The following is a 22,238-nucleotide window of genomic DNA, read 5'->3' as shown; positions in this document are numbered from 1 at the left end:
ACACATGACATGCCCCCCAGCAGTGCCAGCAACACATGACATGCCCCCCAGCAATGCCAGATACATAAATGGCCACACAGTGCCAGATATGTCCCTACATAAATGCCCCTACAGTGCCAGATACAGAAATGCCCCCACAGTGCCAGATACAGAAAAGCCCCCACAGTGCCAGATACAGAAATGCCCCCACAGTGCCAGATACAGAAAAGCCCCCACAGTGCTAGATAAATGCCCCCACAGTGCCAGATAAATGCCCCCACAGTGCCAGATATGACCCCACAGTGCCAGATATGACCCCACAGTGCTACATATGACCCCACAGTGCCAGATAAATGCCCCCAAAGTGCAAGATATGCACCCAGCAGTGCCAGCAACACATGACATGCCCCCCAGCAATGCCAGATACATAAATGGCCACACAGTGCCAGATATGTCGATACATAAATGCCCCTACAGTGCCAGATATAGAAATGCCCCTACAGTGCCAGATATAGAAATGCCCCCACAGTGCCAGATAAATGCCCCCACAGTGCCAGATAAATGACCCCATAGTGCCAGATATGACCCCACAGTGCCAGATATGACCCCACAGTGCTACATAAATGCCCCCACAGTGCCAGATATGCCCCCACAGTGCCAGATAAATGCCCACAGTGCCAGATAAATGTCCCCACAGTGCCAGATAAATGCCCCCACAGTGCCAGATAAATGCCCCCACAGTGCCAGATAAATGCCCCCACAGTGCCAGATAAATGTCCCCACAGTGCCAGATAAATGACCCCACAGTGCCAGATAAATGCCCCCACAGTGCCAGATAAATGCCCCCACAGTGCCAGATAAATGCCCCCACAGTGCCAGATATGCCCTCACAGTGCCAGATAAATGCCCCCAGTGCCAGATAAATGTCCCCACAGTGCCAGATAAATGACCCCACAGTGCCAGATATGACCCCATAGTGCCAGATATGCCCCCACAGTGCCAGATAAATGCCCACAGTGCCAGATAAATGTCCCCACAGTGCCAGATAAATGCCCCCACAGTGCCAGATAAATGCCCCCACAGTGCCAGATAAATGCCCCCACAGTGCCAGATAAATGTCCCCACAGTGCCAGATAAATGACCCCACAGTGCCAGATAAATGCCCCCACAGTGCCAGATAAATGCCCCCACAGTGCCAGATAAATGCCCCCACAGTGCCAGATATGCCCTCACAGTGCCAGATAAATGCCCCCAGTGCCAGATAAATGTCCCCACAGTGCCAGATAAATGACCCCACAGTGCCAGATATGACCCCATAGTGCCAGATATGACCCCACAGTGCTACATAAATGCCCCCACAGTGCCAGATATGACCCCACAGTGCCAGATAAATGCCCCCAGTGCCAGATAAATGTCCCCACAGTGCCAGATAAATGCCCCCACAGTGCCAGATAAATGCCCCCAGTGCCAGATAAATGTCCCCACAGTGCCAGATAAATGCCCACACAGTGCCAGATAAATGCCCCCACAGTGCCAGATATGCCCCCACAGTGCCATATATGCCCCAACAGTGCCAGATAAATGCCCCCAGTGCCAGATAAATGTCCCCACAGTGCCAGATAAATGATTCACCCCCCCCATACCTGCTGCGTTGGAGGGGGAGGAGTACTGCTGTCCGGGTGCGGGCGGGCGGGTGCAGGTCCGGGTGCGGTGCAGGTCCGGGTGCGGGCGGGCGGGTGCAGTGCAGGTCCGGGTGCGGGCGGGCGGCCAGGAGGCCTCCAAGTCCAAGGCGATTGTGTGCGCTGTGCGCTCTGCACGGCGCCGGCGTCTGACGTTAGACACCGGCGCCGCTTAGCGCGTATAGCGCACACAAGTCAAGGACGATGCTGCAGTGCACAGGGCCGGCTTCATGTTCGAATATGGCGGCGCCAGCGCGCGGCGCCCATTAAGGGTGGCGCCCTGCGCGGCCGCTCTATTCGAACATGCCTAGAGCCGGCCCTGATAGATATATATGTGTGTGTGTGTGTGTGTGTGTGTGTGTGTGTGTGTGTGTGTGTGTGTGTGTGTGTGTGTGTGTATATGTGTAAAAAATTTTTCTTTTTTTACCTTTCCATAATCGGCTCAGAGATTGAGGTTTCAAGATCCATCTGTGATCAATTAGAGCTATGAATGAGCAGTTTTGTAAGGAACAACTAAATACTTGTAGCTGAATTATGGAAATGTTTTTTGCTTCCACGCCTGTTCAGAAGTTGCTTGTAGTAAGATCTACTTATGGGTAAATAGTGCCCATTATGGGCTGGCAGCTCATCAACAATATATATGCATAGTTGAATTATAAGCGGAAAATGTGCTTCTTCTTTTTTTTTTCTTTCTAATTTTTATTCTTAAGGTTTGAAGCCGCAGAAGGTGATATATAGTAATCATAATTATCATGCCAGAGAGCCCACAGTGTCTTGGTGGCTATTAGCATTTTTGCCCCTACTAGGGTGGATGTAAGGGGTTTATTGTTCCCAACGGGATGTTTGTTGATAAAGGGGAATTAGGTATGCCACAGAGGGGATGGTATACAGGGAGGGGGGAAATTGGTTTTGTATTATTAATGTTTGTTTGTATCTTAATGTCTGTCTGTATTGTATACAACAATGTGATGTGCAAATACATAAGGGATATAAGGGAAGTACGAGTAAGATGGTCCTTGGTTATGGGCAACAGTACTCTTTATGTTTTGGAGGAAAGATGGGATAGCTTACAAGGAAGTCATATGGTTACCATGTGACTGACATACAGATTGTTAAAATAGTAACATGGAATGTGAGAGGAATAAATGATAAATTAAAGCGCTCCTTAATTCTTAAACAAATAAAACAATATGGAGCAGACATTGTGTGTATATTACCAAAACACATTTAATGGGGGGAAGACTTATGTCTCTAAAGAGGTCATGGGTTGGATGGGCGTTTCATGCCCCCCTATACCTCATCCTCTAGGGCAGTGTTTCCCAACCACGGTCCTCAAGGCACACTAACAGTCCTGGTTTTAGTGATATCCAGACTTGAACACAGGTGACTTAATTAGTACCTCAGTTATTTTGATTTAACCATCTGTGCTGAAGCCAGAATATCACTAAAATCTGCACTGTTGGTGTGCCTTGAGGACCGCGGTTGGGAATGCCTGCTCTAGGGGAGTGTCTGTTCTTATAAAAAATGACAGTTCCATTTATATGCAATGAGGTCAAGGTAGACCAAGGAGGTAGCTATGTGTTCCTAGATTATGCTATAAATTTGAGTCAGATTTATATATTGTCAATTTATTTTCCTCCACCATTTTCATATGAGGTGATAAAAAGGGCAGTTGAATTTGTGGCCTCCTCTCCGGATTCCCCGGTTGTATGTATGGGTGACTTTAATAATGTATTAGACCCCCATATGGATAGATGGTGGAAATCGGCCACTCATACTCCACAAGGTAATAGAGGTCTGGCAACATTTGTAACAGATCCGGGATAGGTGGATCCTTGGCGGGATAGATACCCTAATGTGAAACAGTGTTCATGTTTTTCTTAATCTTATCATAACTTTTGTAGAATTGACATGGTACTTTTGTCAAGGAAATTGCTGCCTAGTGTATCTACCGTAGAATACAAAACAAGAGGTATATCTGACCACTCACCAATTATAATACAACTAGCCAGAGCCGGCGCAACCCACTCAGCAGAGCCTGCAAAGCAGGGAGGCGCCGGCATCAGAGAGGCGCTCTCCCTGCACTGAGACTCTGCTGCTGTGTGCTACTGCTGCTGCCAGCTGCCACAGCGTCTATCAGACTCTACAGGCAGTAGTGCCGGCAGCATGAGGCTCCACAGTCCAGTCCACCCGTGGCGCTGATCTCTCCTCCCTCCCCCTCTCCCTCCTAGTAGTAGCAGAGAACACAGTAAGGGTTTCACTGCGTCCGCACAGGCTGGCCACGGCACTTTCACTTTCTATTCCTGCTGGGAAATGATTTATGACTGAAGCCTTCTCCGTTCCTGCACTCCGGTTTCTGAGCCCTCCCCCTGGCCTCTACATGCTGATGCAGGAGCTTGAATTGTGTTCAGGGCAGCCTGACTCTGCCAAGTGAGTTTAACTCTTTGAAAACTTTTCTACTGTGATGGATTCTCCTGCTGCAAGTGTATGCTTCCAAGTTGTATTGTTTACGAGAGCTATATATTGCATGTGTGTGTGTATGACTATGTATATATGTATGTGTGTGTGTGTGTGATACATATACACACGGGGGGGACATTTATTATATGTATAAGCAGCACAGATACGGCGGGCATGTGCATAAGCGGCATTGCTACCGTGGACATTATTAGGTGTATAGGCGGCACTGATACTTGGGCATTATTGTGTGTATAAGCGGCATTCGGCGCACACTGTTCCTTTAGATGATATGGGGGTTAGGGCACAAATATGTAGTTCCACCAACTCTCCAGGTCCACTTTAAGCCCTGAATAAGGGGCACTATTGTATGACGTAAAGTGACTAAGTGACACTGCTATGTGGTATAATATGAATCAGGAGTACTGCGTGCGGTGTAATGTGAATAAGATTGTGCTACTGTGTGGAGTAATGTAAATTGGGGGTAAAATTGGGCACACCCCTTCCTTGTGAGACCACACCCCTTTTTGGAGCACGTGCCTTCAATTCTTGCGTGTCCCATTATTAAGTATTGGAGAGAGGGCGCAAATTTATAGTTTGCAGGGAGGCGCCAAACACCCTAGCACCGGCCCTGCAACTAGCCATAGAAAAGGAAAGGAGACAATCATATTGGAAATGCCACCCATCATGGTTAATGCAGATGGGGACTGGGTCTGAATTAGAGTTGATGTGGGCTGAGTTTTTAAAGGAGAACATGGATTCCGCCCGCCCGACAGTAGTTTGGGACGCATTTAAGGCTTTTTGTACATGGATCATTGATAAAATGAATTGCTGAATTGAAATGGCACATAGGAAAATGGCCTCTGAACTAGAAATTAAGTGTAATACCCTGGAATTAGCGTATTTAAATGATAAGTTAGAATCTTCCAAAGATGTGTCGCTAGAAGCACAAAGGGAATGGACAGCTCACCTAGGCAAAAGGGCAGCCCATAGAATGTTATTTACTTCCCACTCTCGATATTTCAAACGCAGATAGATCGGGTAGTTATTTGGCTTATTTAGATAGACCTTCAAATGTGATTGCAAAAATTCAGACTACCAATGGGAATCTAGTTAATACTACTCCTGAGATTGTGGAAACCTTTGCAAATTATTTTAGAGAGGTGTATAAAACAAAGTTAAAATGCAATCAGACAGATATATTAAGATGTGTCTCTGATATAGGAACTCCCAACACTATCAGCGATAGAATGTAAAGTTTTGGAAGCCTCTCTAACAATAGCGGAAACCGAACTAGCCATTAAGTGTTCCCCCGGGTGTAAAGTGCCTGGGTCAGACGGTATTCCAATAGAAATTTATAAGAAGCATATGGCATTGGAGGTAATTCAGACCTGATCGCTCGCTAGCAGTTTTTTGCATTGCTGCGATCAGATAGTCGCCCCCTACAGGGGAGTGTATTTTAGCTGTGCAAGTGAGCGATCGCATGTGCAGCCGAGCGCTACAAGTAAACTTTGTGCAGTTTCTGAGTTGCCCAGGACTTACTCAGCCGCTGCGATCACTTCAGCCTGTCCGGGGCCGGAATTGATGTCAGACAGCCGCCATGCAAACGCTTGGACACGCCTGTATTTTTCCAAACGCTACCAGAAAACGGTCAGTTGCCACCCACAAACACCTTCTTCCTGTCAATCTCTTTGCGATCGGCTGTGCAAATGGATTATTCATAAAACCCATCGCAGAGCAACGATCCGCTTTGTACCCGTGCGACACCCCTGCACATTGCGGTGCATATGCATGCGTAGTTCTGACATGATCGCAGCGCTGCAAAAAAATACTAGTGAGCGATCAGGTCTGAATTACCCCCATTGTTCGCTCCGAAATTGTTACAGATGTTTAATGCTTATTATGAGGAAAATGCTTTCCCAGATTTTATGTCAGATGCAGTTATAGTTGTTCTCCCAAAATCGGGTAATGACCCTGAATTACAAGATTCATATAGGCCGATTTCATTAATCTCCACAGAGGCTAAAATACTAGCGCAGGTTCTTGCAGCCCGACTCGGCAAATTTATAACAACAATAATACATTCCGATCAGACAGGATTCATGCCTGGGAAATCTACCACAGTGAACCTTCAAAAGATTGTTCAAGCATTTGCATATTTTCCAGGGGAATGAACCCTCTCCAGAAATAGTTTCACTTGATACGGTTAAGGCATTCGATGCTGTAGAATGGACCTTTTTATGGGAAGTTATGAGTGCTTTTGGAATCGGGATTTATTAAATGGGTTCAGGCTTGGACTGGCCCACAGGGGTACAGAGGAAACCACCGGTGGGCCCCACTGCCTGGGGGCCCCACCTCCTGCTCTAAGGATCAGGTTCCAGACTGTGCACTTGAATTTTATTCTGATTTATCCCCCCCACCCCCCGCCCCCAAGAATGTAACAGCTATATAATGTGGGTAAGGTACAATCAGGCAGATTGCTGGACTATTCAGGGAGTCAGAGAGATTGCTGCTATTTCAGGGAGTCTCTTGAAGAATGAGGGATGGTAGGCAACTATGGTCCCACCTGCTTGGAGGTATGTCATGCTTCTGTGAGAGGGGCCTTCTCGTGTGCTAGACATGCCCCCAAAATGGTGCAGCCATGCAACTAACAGGTTGTGGCCACACACCCTGCAGGGGGGGGCCCTGGGAAATTACTGTATCGGGGCCCAGGATTTCTCTTGGCAGCCCTGGGCCCGTCACGTATTTAAGTTTACAAGGATAGCTATTGCAAATATGGATATTGCATTGGGTGTATATGAGGCACTGGTAATTGAGAAATTAGTATATTTAAGCCAATGGCTAATTTGAGGTTGCAGCACATAAGCACATATGACATATATATATATATATATATATATATATATATATTTACAGAATCAAAAGTGGTAATATAGTTAGAAAATATAACACTGTAATATTTAAATTGGATTGACTAAGTAAAGGGGAAGAAAAAGAGAGGGGCCACTTGTAGATGTGCACTCGTAATTGTAAGGAGGCAAATGTGTTTCAAATTGCACGTGATTGAGGAGACACTGGATGGTTGAATAGGTTCAACTAAGTGGTTAAAGAAACATGTATTTAGTAGTAGGTAACAAATTGTTGAATGATTGCGTCGATTTGATCTCGTATTAATTACACAGTAGTAGGGTCACTAAAAATAATTTAAAAGGGGAAAGATTAAATAATAGTTTTATGATAAGTGTTAAGAAATTTAGGTGGGAGTCATGTATACCTAGTGCAAATTTAATATACAGGAGAATGAAGTGTTGTGTACACAGATATACACACGGTGAGTGATTAATTATGGAATCAATCAACACTGTAATAGCTTGATAAATGCTTTTTACTTGATTGTTCTGTGTATTGTTATATGTATGTTTGTATCTATGCCAAAAACGGAGAAAAAAATTAGTTAAGTTAAAAAAAATATATTACTGCGGTACCACCTTTACCCACAGTTTTGCACAATACATGTACGAGTACGAAATAATACTATACGGCGGACTGACCGGCAGTGTCACGGTACTTATGAAAATAAATTAAAACTTGTATAGTTCACTGGGGTATAGCACAAACAATATATATATATATATATATATATATATATACAGTATATATATATGTATATATTAGTGATGTGCACCGGACATTTTTCGGGTTTTGTGTTTTGGTTTTGGATTCGGTTCCGCGGCCGTGTTTTGGATTCGGACGTGTTTTGTAGAGATGAGCGGGTTCGGTTTCTTTGAATCCGAACCCGCACGAACTTCACTTTTTTTTTCACGGGTCCGAGCGACTCGGATCTTCCCGCCTTGCTCGGTTAACCCGAGCGCGCCCGAACGTCATCATGACGCTGTCGGATTCTCGCGAGGCTCGGATTCTATCGCGAGACTCGGATTCTATATAAGGAGCCGCGCGTCGCCGCCATTTTCACACGTGCATTGAGATTGATAGGGAGAGGACGTGGCTGGCGTCCTCTCCATTTAGATTAGATTTAGAAGAGAGAGAGAGAGAGAGATTGCTGTGATACTGTAGATTAGAAGAGAGTGCAGAGTGCAGACAGAGTTTAGTGACTGACGACCACAGTGACCAGTGACCACCAGAGACAGTGCAGTTGTTTGTTTTATTTAATATATCCGTTCTCTGCCTGAAAAAAACGATACACAGTCACACAGTGACTCAGTCTGTGTGCACTGCTCAGCCCAGTGTGCTGCACATCAATGTATTGTATATAAAGCTTATAATTGTGGGGGAGACTGGGGAGCACTGCAGGTTGTTATAGCAGGAGCCAGGAGTACATGATAAATAATATTATATTAAAATTAAACAGTGCACACTTTTGCTGCAGGAGTGCCACTGCCAGTGTGACTAGTGGTGACCAGTGCCTGACCACCAGTATATTAGTAGTATTGTATACTATCTCTTTATCAACCAGTCTATATTAGCAGCAGACACAGTACAGTGCGGTAGTTCACGGCTGTGGCTACCTCTGTGTCGGCACTCGGCAGGCAGTCCGTCCATCCATAATTGTATTATAATATATACCACCTAACCGTGGTTTTTTTTTCGTTCTTTATACCGTCGTCATACTAGTTGTTACGAGTATACTACTATCTCTTTATCAACCAGTGTACAGTGCGGTAGTTCACGGCTGTGGCTACCTCTGTGTCGGAACTCGGCAGGCAGTCCGTCCATCCATAATTGTATTATAATATATACCACCTAACCGTGGTTTTTTTTTCGTTCTTTATACCGTCGTCATACTAGTTGTTAGTAGTATACTACTATCTCTTTATCAACCAGTGTACAGTGCGGTAGTTCACGGCTGTGGCTACCTCTGTGTCGGCACTCGGCAGGCAGTCCGTCCAACCATAATTGTATTATATACCACCTAACCGTGGTTTTTTTTTCATTCTTTATACCGTCGTCATACTAGTTGTTACGAGTATACTACTATCTCTTTATCAACCAGTGTACAGTGCGGTAGTTCACGGCTGTGGCTACCTCTGTGTCGGCACTCGGCAGGCAGTCCGTCCAACCATAATTGTATTATATACCACCTAACCGTGGTTTTTTTTTCATTCTTTACACCGTCGTCATACTAGTTGTTACGAGTATACTACTATCTCTTTATCAACCAGTGTACAGTGCGGTAGTTCACGGCTGTGGCTACCTCTGTGTCGGCACTCGGCAGCCCGTCCATAATTGTATATACCAGTGACCTAACCGTGGTTTTTTTTTCTTTCTTTATACATACATACTAGTTACGAGTATACTATCTCTTTATCAACCAGTCTATATATTAGCAGCAGACACAGTACAGTGCGGTAGTTCACGGCTGTGGCTACCTCTGTGTCGGCACTCGGCAGCCCGTCCATAATTGTATATACCACCTAACCGTGGTTTTTTTTTCTTTCTTTATACATACATACTAGTTACGAGTATACTATCTCTTTATCAACCAGTCTATATATTAGCAGCAGACACAGTACAGTGCGGTAGTTCACGGCTGTGGCTACCTCTGTGTCGGCACTCGGCAGCCCGTCCATAATTGTATATACCAGTGACCTAACCGTGGTTTTTTTTTCTTTCTTTATACATACATACTAGTTACGAGTATACTATCTCTTTATCAACCAGTCTATATATTAGCAGCAGACACAGTACAGTGCGGTAGTTCACGGCTGTGGCTACCTCTGTGTCGGCACTCGGCAGCCCGTCCATAATTGTATATACCACCTAACCGTGGTTTTTTTTTCTTTCTTTATACATACATACTAGTTACGAGTATACTATCTCTTTATCAACCAGTCTATATATTAGCAGCAGACACAGTACAGTGCGGTAGTTCACGGCTGTGGCTACCTCTGTGTCGGCACTCGGCAGCCCGTCCATAATTGTATATACCAGTGACCTAACCGTGGTTTTTTTTTCTTTCTTTATACATACATACTAGTTACGAGTATACTATCTCTTTATCAACCAGTCTATATATTAGCAGCAGACACAGTACAGTGCGGTAGTTCACGGCTGTGGCTACCTCTGTGTCGGCACTCGGCAGCCCGTCCATAATTGTATATACCACCTAACCGTGGTTTTTTTTTCTTTCTTTATACATACATACTAGTTACGAGTATACTATCTCTTTATCAACCAGTCTATATATTAGCAGCAGACACAGTACAGTGCGGTAGTTCACGGCTGTGGCTACCTCTGTGTCGGCACTCGGCAGCCCGTCCATAATTGTATATACCAGTGACCTAACCGTGGTTTTTTTTTCTTTCTTTATACATACATACTAGTTACGAGTATACTATCTCTTTATCAACCAGTCTATATATTAGCAGCAGACACAGTACAGTGCGGTAGTTCACGGCTGTGGCTACCTCTGTGTCGGCACTCGGCAGCCCGTCCATAATTGTATACTAGTATCCAATCCATCCATCTGCATTGTTTACCTGAGGTGCCTTTTAGTTGTGCCTATTAAAATATGGAGAACAAAAATGTTGAGGTTCCAAAATTAGGGAAAGATCAAGATCCACTTCCACCTCGTGCTGAAGCTGCTGCCACTAGTCATGGCCGAGACGATGAAATGCCAGCAACGTCGTCTGCCAAGGCCGATGCCCAATGGCATAGTACAGAGCATGTCAAAACCAAAACACCAAATATCAGTAAAAAAAGGACTCCAAAACCTAAAATAAAATTGTCGGAGGAGAAGCGTAAACTTGCCAATATGCCATTTACCACACGGAGTGGCAAGGAACGGTTGAGGCCCTGGCCTATGTTCATGGCTAGTGGTTCAGCTTCACATGAGGATGGAAGCACTCAGCCTCTCGCTAGAAAACTGAAAAGACTCAAGCTGGCAAAAGCACCGCAAAGAACTGTGCGTTCTTTGAAATCCCAAATCCACAAGGAGAGTCCAATTGTGTCGGTTGCGATGCCTGACCTTCCCAACACTGGACGTGAAGAGCATGCGCCTTCCACCATTTGCACGCCCCCTGCAAGTGCTGGAAGGAGCACCCGCAGTCCAGTTCCTGATAGTCAGATTGAAGATGTCAGTGTTGAAGTACACCAGGATGAGGAGGATATGGGTGTTGCTGGCGCTGGGGAGGAAATTGACCAGGAGGATTCTGATGGTGAGGTGGTTTGTTTAAGTCAGGCACCCGGGGAGACACCTGTTGTCCGTGGGAGGAATATGGCCGTTGACATGCCAGGTGAAAATACCAAAAAAATCAGCTCTTCGGTGTGGAGGTATTTCACCAGAAATGCGGACAACAGGTGTCAAGCCGTGTGTTCCCTTTGTCAAGCTGTAATAAGTAGGGGTAAGGACGTTAACCACCTCGGAACATCCTCCCTTATACGTCACCTGCAGCGCATTCATAATAAGTCAGTGACAAGTTCAAAAACTTTGGGTGACAGCGGAAGCAGTCCACTGACCAGTAAATCCCTTCCTCTTGTAACCAAGCTCACGCAAACCACCCCACCAACTCCCTCAGTGTCAATTTCCTCCTTCCCCAGGAATGCCAATAGTCCTGCAGGCCATGTCACTGGCAAGTCTGACGAGTCCTCTCCTGCCTGGGATTCCTCCGATGCATCCTTGCGTGTAACGCCTACTGCTGCTGGCGCTGCTGTTGTTGCCGCTGGGAGTCGATTGTCATCCCAGAGGGGAAGTCGTAAGCCCACTTGTACTACTTCCAGTAAGCAATTGACTGTTCAACAGTCCTTTGCGAGGAAGATGAAATATCACAGCAGTCATCCTACTGCAAAGCGGATAACTGAGTCCTTGACAACTATGTTGGTGTTAGACGTGCGTCCGGTATCCGCCGTTAGTTCACAGGGAACTAGACAATTTATTGAGGCAGTGTGCCCCCGTTACCAAATACCATCTAGGTTCCACTTCTCTAGGCAGGCGATACCGAGAATGTACACGGACGTCAGAAAAAGACTCACCAGTCTCCTAAAAAATGCAGTTGTACCCAATGTCCACTTAACCACGGACATGTGGACAAGTGGAGCAGGGCAGGGTCAGGACTATATGACTGTGACAGCCCACTGGGTAGATGTATGGACTCCCGCCGCAAGAACAGCAGCGGCGGCACCAGTAGCAGCATCTCGCAAACGCCAACTCTTTCCTAGGCAGGCTACGCTTTGTATCACCGCTTTCCAGAATACGCACACAGCTGAAAACCTCTTACGGCAACTGAGGAAGATCATCGCGGAATGGCTTACCCCAATTGGACTCTCCTGTGGATTTGTGGCATCGGACAACGCCAGCAATATTGTGTGTGCATTAAATATGGGCAAATTCCAGCACGTCCCATGTTTTGCACATACCTTGAATTTGGTGGTGCAGAATTTTTTTAAAAACGACAGGGGCGTGCAAGAGATGCTGTCGGTGGCCAGAAAAATTGCGGGACACTTTCGGCGTACAGGCACCACGTACAGAAGACTGGAGCACCACCAAAAACTGCTGAACCTGCCCTGCCATCATCTGAAGCAAGAAGTGGTAACGAGGTGGAATTCAACCCTCTATATGCTTCAGAGGTTGGAGGAGCAGCAAAAGGCCATTCAAGCCTATACAATTGAGCACGATATAGGAGATGGAATGCACCTGTCTCAAGTGCAGTGGAGAATGATTTCAACGTTGTGCAAGGTACTGATGCCCTTTGAACTTGCCACACGTGAAGTCAGTTCAGACACTGCCAGCCTGAGTCAGGTCATTCCCCTCATCAGGCTTTTGCAGAAGAAGCTGGAGGCATTGAAGAAGGAGCTAAAAGGGAGCGATTCCGCTAGGCATGTGGGACTTGTGGATGCAGCCCTTAATTCGCTTAACAAGGATTCACGGGTGGTCAATCTGTTGAAATCAGAGCACTACATTTTGGCCACCGTGCTCGATCCTAGATTTAAAGCCTACCTTGGATCTCTCTTTCCGGCAGACACAGGTCTGCTGGGGTTGAAAGACCTGCTGGTGACAAAATTGTCAAGTCAAGCGGAACGCGACCTGTCAACATCTCCTCCTTCACATTCTCCCGCAACTGGGGGTGCGAGGAAAAGGCTCAGAATTCCGAGCCCACCCGCTGGCGGTGATGCAGGGCAGTCTGGAGCGACTGCTGATGCTGACATCTGGTCCGGACTGAAGGACCTGACAACGATTACGGACATGTCGTCTACTGTCACTGCATATGATTCTCTCAACATTGATAGAATGGTGGAGGATTATATGAGTGACCGCATCCAAGTAGGCACGTCACACAGTCCGTACTTATACTGGCAGGAAAAAGAGGCAATTTGGAGGCCCTTGCACAAACTGGCTTTATTCTACCTAAGTTGCCCTCCCACAAGTGTGTACTCCGAAAGAGTGTTTAGTGCCGCCGCTCACCTTGTCAGCAATCGGCGTACGAGGTTACATCCAGAAAATGTGGAGAAGATGATGTTCATTAAAATGAATTATAATCAATTCCTCCGCGGAGACATTGACCAGCAGCAATTGCCTCCACAAAGTACACAGGGAGCTGAGATGGTGGATTCCAGTGGGGACGAATTGATAATCTGTGAGGAGGGGGATGTACACGGTGATATATCGGAGGGTGAAGATGAGGTGGACATCTTGCCTCTGTAGAGCCAGTTTGTGCAAGGAGAGATTAATTGCTTCTTTTTTGGGGGGGTCCAAACCAACCCGTCATATCAGTCACAGTCGTGTGGCAGACCCTGTCACTGATATGATGGGTTGGTTAAAGTGTGCATGTCCTGTTTTGTTTATACAACATAAGGGTGGGTGGGAGGGCCCAAGGATAATTCCATCTCGCACCTCTTTTTTCTTTTCTTTTTCTTTGCATCATGTGCTGATTGGGGAGGGTTTTTTGGAAGGGACATCCTGCGTGACACTGCAGTGCCACTCCTAAATGGGCCCGGTGTTTGTGTCGGCCACTAGGGTCGCTAATCTTACTCACACAGTCAGCTACCTCATTGCGCCTCTTTTTTTCTTTGCGTCATGTGCTGTTTGGGGAGGGTTTTTTGGAAGGGACATCCTGCGTGACACTGCAGTGCCACTCCTAGATGGGCCCGGTGTTTGTGTCGGCCACTAGGGTCGCTAATCTTACTCACACAGCTACCTCATTGCGCCTCTTTTTTTCTTTGCGTCATGTGCTGTTTGGGGAGGGTTTTTTGGAAGGGACATCCTGCGTGACACTGCAGTGCCACTCCTAGATGGGCCCGGTGTTTGTGTCGGCCACTAGGGTCGCTAATCTTACTCACACAGCTACCTCATTGCGCCTCTTTTTTTCTTTGCGTCATGTGCTGTTTGGGGAGGGTTTTTTGGAAGGGACATCCTGCGTGACACTGCAGTGCCACTCCTAGATGGGCCCGGTGTTTGTGTCGGCCACTAGGGTCGCTAATCTTACTCACACAGTCAGCTACCTCATTGCGCCTCTTTTTTTCTTTGCGTCATGTGCTGTTTGGGGAGGGTTTTTTGGAAGGGCCATCCTGCGTGACACTGCAGTGCCACTCCTAGATGGGCCCGGTGTTTGTGTCGGCCACTAGGGTCGCTAATCTTACTCACACAGTCAGCTACCTCATTGCGCCTCTTTTTTTCTTTGCGTCATGTGCTGTTTGGGGAGGGTTTTTTGGAAGGGCCATCCTGCGTGACACTGCAGTGCCACTCCTAGATGGGCCCGGTGTTTGTGTCGGCCACTAGGGTCGCTAATCTTACTCACACAGCTACCTCATTGCGCCTCTTTTTTTCTTTGCGTCATGTGCTGTTTGGGGAGGGTTTTTTGGAAGGGACATCCTGCGTGACACTGCAGTGCCACTCCTAGATGGGCCCGGTGTTTGTGTCGGCCACTAGGGTCGCTTATCTTACTCACACAGCGACCTCGGTGCAAATTTTAGGACTAAAAATAATATTGTGAGGTGTGAGGTATTCAGAATAGACTGAAAATGAGTGTAAATTATGGTTTTTGAGGTTAATAATACTTTGGGATCAAAATGACCCCCAAATTCTATGATTTAAGCTGTTTTTTAGTGTTTTTGGAAAAAAACACCCGAATCCAAAACACACCCGAATCCGACAAAAATAATTCGGTGAGGTTTTGCCAAAACGCGTTCGAACCCAAAACACGGCCGCGGAACCGAACCCAAAACCAAAACACAAAACCCGAAAAATTTCAGGCGCTCATCTCTAGTGTTTTGGCAAAACCTCACCGAAATTTTTTTGTCGGATTCGGGTGTATTTTGGATTCGGGTGTCTTTTACAAAAAACCCTTAAAAACAGCTTAAATCATAGAATTTGGGGGTCATTTTGATCCCATAGTTTTATTAACCTCAATAACCATAATTTCCACTCATTTCCAGTCTATTCTGAACACCTCACAATATTATTTTTAGTCCTAAAATTTGCACCGAGGTCGCTGGATGGCTAAGCTAAGCGACACAAGTGGCCGACACAAACACCTGGCCCATCTAGGAGTGGCACTGCAGTGTCAGGCAGGATGGCACTTCAAAAAAATAGTCCCCAAACAGCACATGATGCAAACAAAAAAAGAGGCGCACCAAGGTCGCTGTGTGACTAAGCTAAGCGGCACAAGTGGCCGACACAAACACCTGGCCCATCTAGGAGTGGCACTGCAGTGTCAGGCAGGATGGCACTTCAAAAAAATTGTCCCCAAACAGCACATGATGCAAAGAAAAATGAAAGAAAAAAGAGGTGCAAGATGGAATTGTCCTTGGGCCCTCCCACCCACCCTTATGTTGTATAAACAGGACATGCACACTTTAACGAACCCATCATTTCAGCGACAGGGTCTGCCACACGACTGACTAAAATGACTGGTTGGTTTGGGCCCCCACCAAAAAAAGAAGCAATCAATCTCTCCTTGCACAAACTGGCTCTACAGAGGCAAGATGTCCACCTCATCATCATCCTCCGATTCCTCACCCCTTTCACTGTGTACATCCCCCTCCTCACAGATTATTAATTTCATCCCCACTGGAATCCACCATCTCAGGTCCCTGTGTACTTTGTGGAGGCAATTGCTGCTGGTGAATGTCTCCACGGAGGAATTGATTATAATTCATTTTGATGAACATCATCTTCTCCACATTTTCTGGAAGTAACCTCGTACGCCGATTGCTGACAAGGTGAGCGGCTGCACTAAACACTCTTTCGGAGTGCACACTGGAGGGAGGGCAACTTAGGTAGAATAAAGCAGTTTGTGCAAGGGCCTCCAAATTGCCTCTTTTTCCTGCCAGTATACGTACGGACTGTCTGACGTGCCTACTTGGATGCGGTCACTCATATAATCCTCCACCATTCTTTCAATGGTGAGAGAATCATATGAAGTGACAGTAGACGACATGTCAGTAATCGTTGGCAGGTCCTTCAGTTCGGACCAGATGTCAGCACTCGCTCCAGACTGCCCTGCATCACCGCCAGCGGGTGGGCTCGGAATTCTTAGCCTTTTCCTCGCACCCCCAGTTGTGGGAGAATGTGAAGGAGGAGATGTTCACGGGTCACGTTCCGCTTGACTTGACAATTTTCTCACCAGCAGGTCTTTGAACCTCTGCAGACTTGTGTCTGCCGGAAAGAGAGATACAACGTAGGTTTTAAATCTAGGATCGAGCACGGTGGCCAAAATGTAGTGCTCTGATTTCAACAGATTGACCACCCGTGAATCCTGGTTAAGCGAATTAAGGGCTCCATCCACAAGTCCCACATGCCTAGCGGAATCGCTCTGTTTTAGCTCCTCCTTCAATGTCTCCAGCTTCTTCTGCAAAAGCCTGATGAGGGGAATGACCTGACTCAGGCTGGCAGTGTCTGAACTGACTTCACGTGTTGCAAGTTCAAAGGGTTGCAGAACCTTGCACAACGTTGAAATCATTCTCCACTGCGCTTGAGTCAGGTGCATTCCCCCTCCTTTGCCTATATCGTGGGCAGATGTATAGGCTTGAATGGCCTTTTGCTGCTCCTCCATCCTCTGAAGCATATAGAGGGTTGAAATCCACCTCGTTATCACCTCTTGCTTCAGATGATGGCAGGGCAGGTTCAGGAATGTTTGGTGGTGCTCCAATCTTCTGTACACGGTGGCTGAATGCCGAAAGTGGCCCGCAATTCTTCGGGCCACCGACAGCATCTCTTGCACGTCCCTGTCGTTTTTTAAATAATTCTGCACCACCAAATTCAATGTATGTGCAAAACATGGGACGTGCTGGAATTTGCCCAGATGTAATACACGCACAATATTGCTGGCGTTGTCCGATGTCACAAATCCCCAGGAGAGTCCAATTGGGGTAAGCCATTCTGCGATGATGTTCCTCAGTTTCCGTAAGAGGTTGTCAGCTATGTGCCTCTTCTGGAAAGCGGTGATACAAAGCATAGCCTGCCTAGGAACGAGTTGGCGTTTGCGAGATGCTGCTACTGGTGCCGCCGCTGCTGTTCTTGCTGTGGGAGGCAATACATCTACCCAGTGGGCTGTCACAGTCATATAGTCCTGAGTCTGCCCTGCTCCACTTGTCCACATGTCCGTGGTTAAGTGGACATTGGGTACAACTGCATTTTTTAGGACACTGGTGAGTCTTTTTCTGAGGTCTGTGTACATTTTCGGTATCGCCTGCCTAGAGAAATGGAACCTAGATGGTATTTGGTACCGGGCACACAGTACCTCAATCAAGTCTCTAGTTGGCTCTGAATTAACGGTGGATACCGGAACCACGTTTCTCACCGCCCAGGCTGCCAAGACCTGAGTTATCTGCTTTGCAGCAGGATGACTGCTGTGATATTTCATCTTCCTCGCAAAGGACTGTTGGACAGTCAATTGCTTACTGGAAGTAGTACAAGTGGTCTTCTGACTTCCCCTCTGGGATGACGATCGACGCCCAGCAGCTACAACAGCAGCACCAGCAGCAGTAGGCGTTACACTCAAGGATGCATCGGAGGAATCCCAGGCAGGAGAGGACTCGTCAGACTTGCCAGTGACATGGCCTGCAGGACTATTGGCTTTCCTGGGTAAGGAGGAAATTGACACTGAGGGAGCTGGTGGTGTGGTTTGTAGGAGCTAGGTTACAAGAGGAAGGGATTTAGTGGTCAGTGGACTGCTTCCGCTGTCACCCAAAGTTTTTGAACTTGTCACTGACTTATGATGAATGCGCTGCAGGTGACGTATAAGGGAGGATGTTCCGAGGTGGTTAACGTCCTTACCCCTACTTATTACAGCTTGACAAAGGCAACACACGGCTTGACACCTGTTGTCCGCATTTGTGTTGAAATAATTCCACACCGAAGAGCTGATTTTTTTTGTATTTTGACCAGGCATGTTAATGGCCATATTCGTCCCACGGACAACAGGTTTCTCCCCTGGTGCCTGACTTAAACAAACCACCTCACCATCAGAATCCTCCTTGTCAATTTCCTCCCCAGCGCCAGCAACACCCATATCCTCATCCTGGTGTACTTCAACAGTGACATCTTCAATTTGACGTCCAGTGTTGGGAAGGTCAGGGATCGCAACCGACACAATTGGACTCTCCTTGGGGATTTGTGATTTAGAAGAACGCACAGTTCTTTGCTGTGCTTTTGCCAGCTGAAGTCTTTTAATTTTTCTAGCGAGAGGATGAGTGCTTCCATCCTCATGTGAAGCTGAACCACTAGCCATGAACATAGGCCAGGGCCTCAGCCGTTCCTTGCCACTCCGTGTCGTAAATGGCATATTGGCAAGTTTAAGCTTCTCCTCAGACGCTTTTAATTTAGATTTTTGGGTCATTTTACTGAACTTTTGTTTTTTGGATTTTACATGCTCTCTACTATGACATTGGGCATCGGCCTTGGCAGACGACGTTGATGGCATTTCATCGTCTCGGCCATGACTAGTGGCAGCAGCTTCAGCACGAGGTGGAAGTGGATCTTGATCTTTCACTATTTTAACCTCCACATTTTTATTCTCCATTTTTTAATGTGTGGAATTATATGCCAGTAACTATCAATAGCAATGGCCTACTACTATATATACTGCGCACAACTGAAATGCACCACAGGTATGGATGGATAGTATACCTTGACGACACAGAGATAGGTAGAGCAGTGGCCTTCCGTACAGTACTGCTATATATACTGGTGGTCACTGTCAGCAATCTGCAAAACTAAAATGCACCACAGGTATAGAATGTAGATGGATAGTATACTTAATGACGACACAGAGGTAGGTACAGCAGTGGCCTTCCGTACCGTACTGCTATATATAGTATACTGGTGGTCACTGTGTCAGCAAACTGCAAAACTAAAATGCACCACAGATAAAGAATGTAGATGGATAGTATACTTAATGAAGACACAGAGGTAGGTACAGCAGTGGCCTTCCGTACTGCTATATATAGTATACTGGTGGTCACTGTGTCAGCAAACTGCAAAACTAAAATGCACCACAGGTAAAGAATGTAGATGGATAGTATACTTAATGACGACACAGAGGTAGGTACAGCAGTGGCCTTCCGTACTGCTGTATATAGTATACTGGTGGTCACTGTGTCAGCAAACTGCAAAACTAAAATGCACCACAGGTATAGAATGTAGATGGATAGTATACTTAATGATGACACAGAGGTAGGTACAGCAGTGGCCTTCCGTACTGCTATATATAGTATACTGGTGGTCACTGTGTCAGCAAACTGCAAAATTAAAATGCACCACAGGTATAGAATGTAGATGGATAGTATACTTAATGACGACACAGAGGTAGGTACAGCAGTGGCCTTCCGTACTGCTATATATAGTATATTGGTGGTCACTGTGTCAGCAAACTGCAAAACTAAAATGCACCACAGGTATAGAATGTAGATGGATAGTATACTTAATGACGACACAGAGGTAGGTACAGCAGTGGCCTTCCGTACTGCTATATATAGTATACTGGTGGTCACTGTGTCAGCAAACTGCAAAACTAAAATGCACCACAGGTATAGAATGTAGATGGATAGTATACTTAATGACGACACAGAGGTAGGTACAGCAGTGGCCTTCCGTACTGCTATATATAGTATACTGGTGGTCACTGTGTCAGCAAACTGCAAAACTAAAATGCACCACAGGTACAGAATGTAGATGGATAGTATACTTAATGACAACACAGAGGTAGGTACAGCAGTGGCCTTCCGTACTGCTATATATAGTATATTGGTGGTCACTGTGTCAGCAAACTGCAAAACTAAAATGCACCACAGGTATAGAATGTAGATGGATAGTATACTTAATGATGACACAGAGGTAGGTACAGCAGTGGCCTTCCGTACTGCTATATATAGTATACTGGTGGTCACTGTGTCAGCAAACTGCAAAATTAAAATGCACCACAGGTATAGAATGTAGATGGATAGTATACTTAATGACGACACAGAGGTAGGTACAGCAGTGGCCTTCCGTACTGCTATATATAGTATATTGGTGGTCACTGTGTCAGCAAACTTCAAAACTAAAATGCACCACAGGTATAGAATGTAGATGGATAGTATACTTAATGACGACACAGAGGTAGGTACAGCAGTGGCCTTCCGTACTGCTATATATAGTATACTGGTGGTCACTGTGTCAGCAAACTGCAAAACTAAAATGCACCACAGGTATAGAATGTAGATGGATAGTATACTTAATGACGACACAGAGGTAGGTACAGCAGTGGCCTTCCGTACTGCTATATATAGTATACTGGTGGTTACTGTGTCAGCAAACTGCAAAACTAAAATGCACCACAGGTATAGAATGTAGATGGATAGTATACTTAATGACGACACAGAGGTAGGTACAGCAGTGGCCTTCCGTACTGCTATATATAGTATACTGGTGGTCACTGTGTCAGCAAACTGCAAAACTAAAATGCACCACAGGTATAGAATGTAGATGGATAGTATACTTAATGACGACACAGAGGTAGGTACAGCAGTGGCCTTCCGTACTGCTATATATAGTATACTGGTGGTTACTGTGTCAGCAAACTGCAAAACTAAAATGCACCACAGGTATGGAATGTAGATGGATAGTATACTTAATGACGACACAGAGGTAGGTACAGCAGTGGCCTTCCGTACCGTACTGCTATATATAGTATACTGGTGGTCACTGTGTTAGCAAACTGCAAAACTAAAATGCACCACAGGTATAGAATGTAGATGGATAGTTGTTACGCACACCAGTGCTAACAGGAGTATACCGGTGTATGAACAGAGAGGGAAGCGAAGCAAACGAACTCACAGACAGTATAACATAACATACACAGGAGGTGATGGAATAACTAATAAACACAAAGTGAACGGAGAAGCCCAAAGGCTCAGGAATTGGGTGTCTCCCTAGTGTCAGGAATGCTCAGATGGAATAGAGCGGACAATGAAGCGAGGTGTAGTGATTTAACATGTGGAGCACCTGAAATGATGTTGCTAAGAGCAACAGAAAAAACCCCAAAGGGTTACCAACGGGTGTGGGAATAAACTCCTTGGTCAGAGATAGAAATATAGACACAAGGAGAGTATCCACAATCCTAACCCCCACTTGCAGGGCACAGGTTCAGCTTACTGCCACTAAACTGACACCTGGACGCCCTGCACAGTGAGGGAGGATTAAGCAAGCAGGTCTGAGAGTACAGCCGCAAACCTGCTGGGTTCACAGAATAGCAAAAGAACCCCAGCAGGTCAAACAACTGACTCCAGTCTTACTGTTAGGTCCGGATTGGCAGAATGAAGTACCGAATCCCAAGGCCTATTCGCAGTAAGCAACACGTAAATACAAAGTCACACAGTACTAGCTAACTCTCTGGAACTGACTAACAAACAAAGATTCAGCAGCATTTGCCTAGCCTGAGAGGATGGTTTATATAGCAGGTGCTGTCCACGCCCCACTCAGACCTCACAGACTGTGAGCACAAAACCAGCGCCGGATTCCCTGCCGTGCACAGAGCCTGTAACCACTACACAGAAAAAACCCGGACCGGAGTATCAGCTGCGCTCAGGTTACTTCGCTAACACTTGCCTCCCGGTTGCCATGGCGACGTGGCAGCACATAGCCGGAGATCCTAACAATAGTATACTTAATGACGACACAGAGGTAGGTAC

Source organism: Pseudophryne corroboree, chromosome 6, assembly GCF_028390025.1.
Source record: "Pseudophryne corroboree isolate aPseCor3 chromosome 6, aPseCor3.hap2, whole genome shotgun sequence".
NCBI classification, from domain to species: Eukaryota; Metazoa; Chordata; class Amphibia; order Anura; family Myobatrachidae; genus Pseudophryne; species Pseudophryne corroboree.
This window is presented reverse-complemented; position numbering follows the sequence as displayed.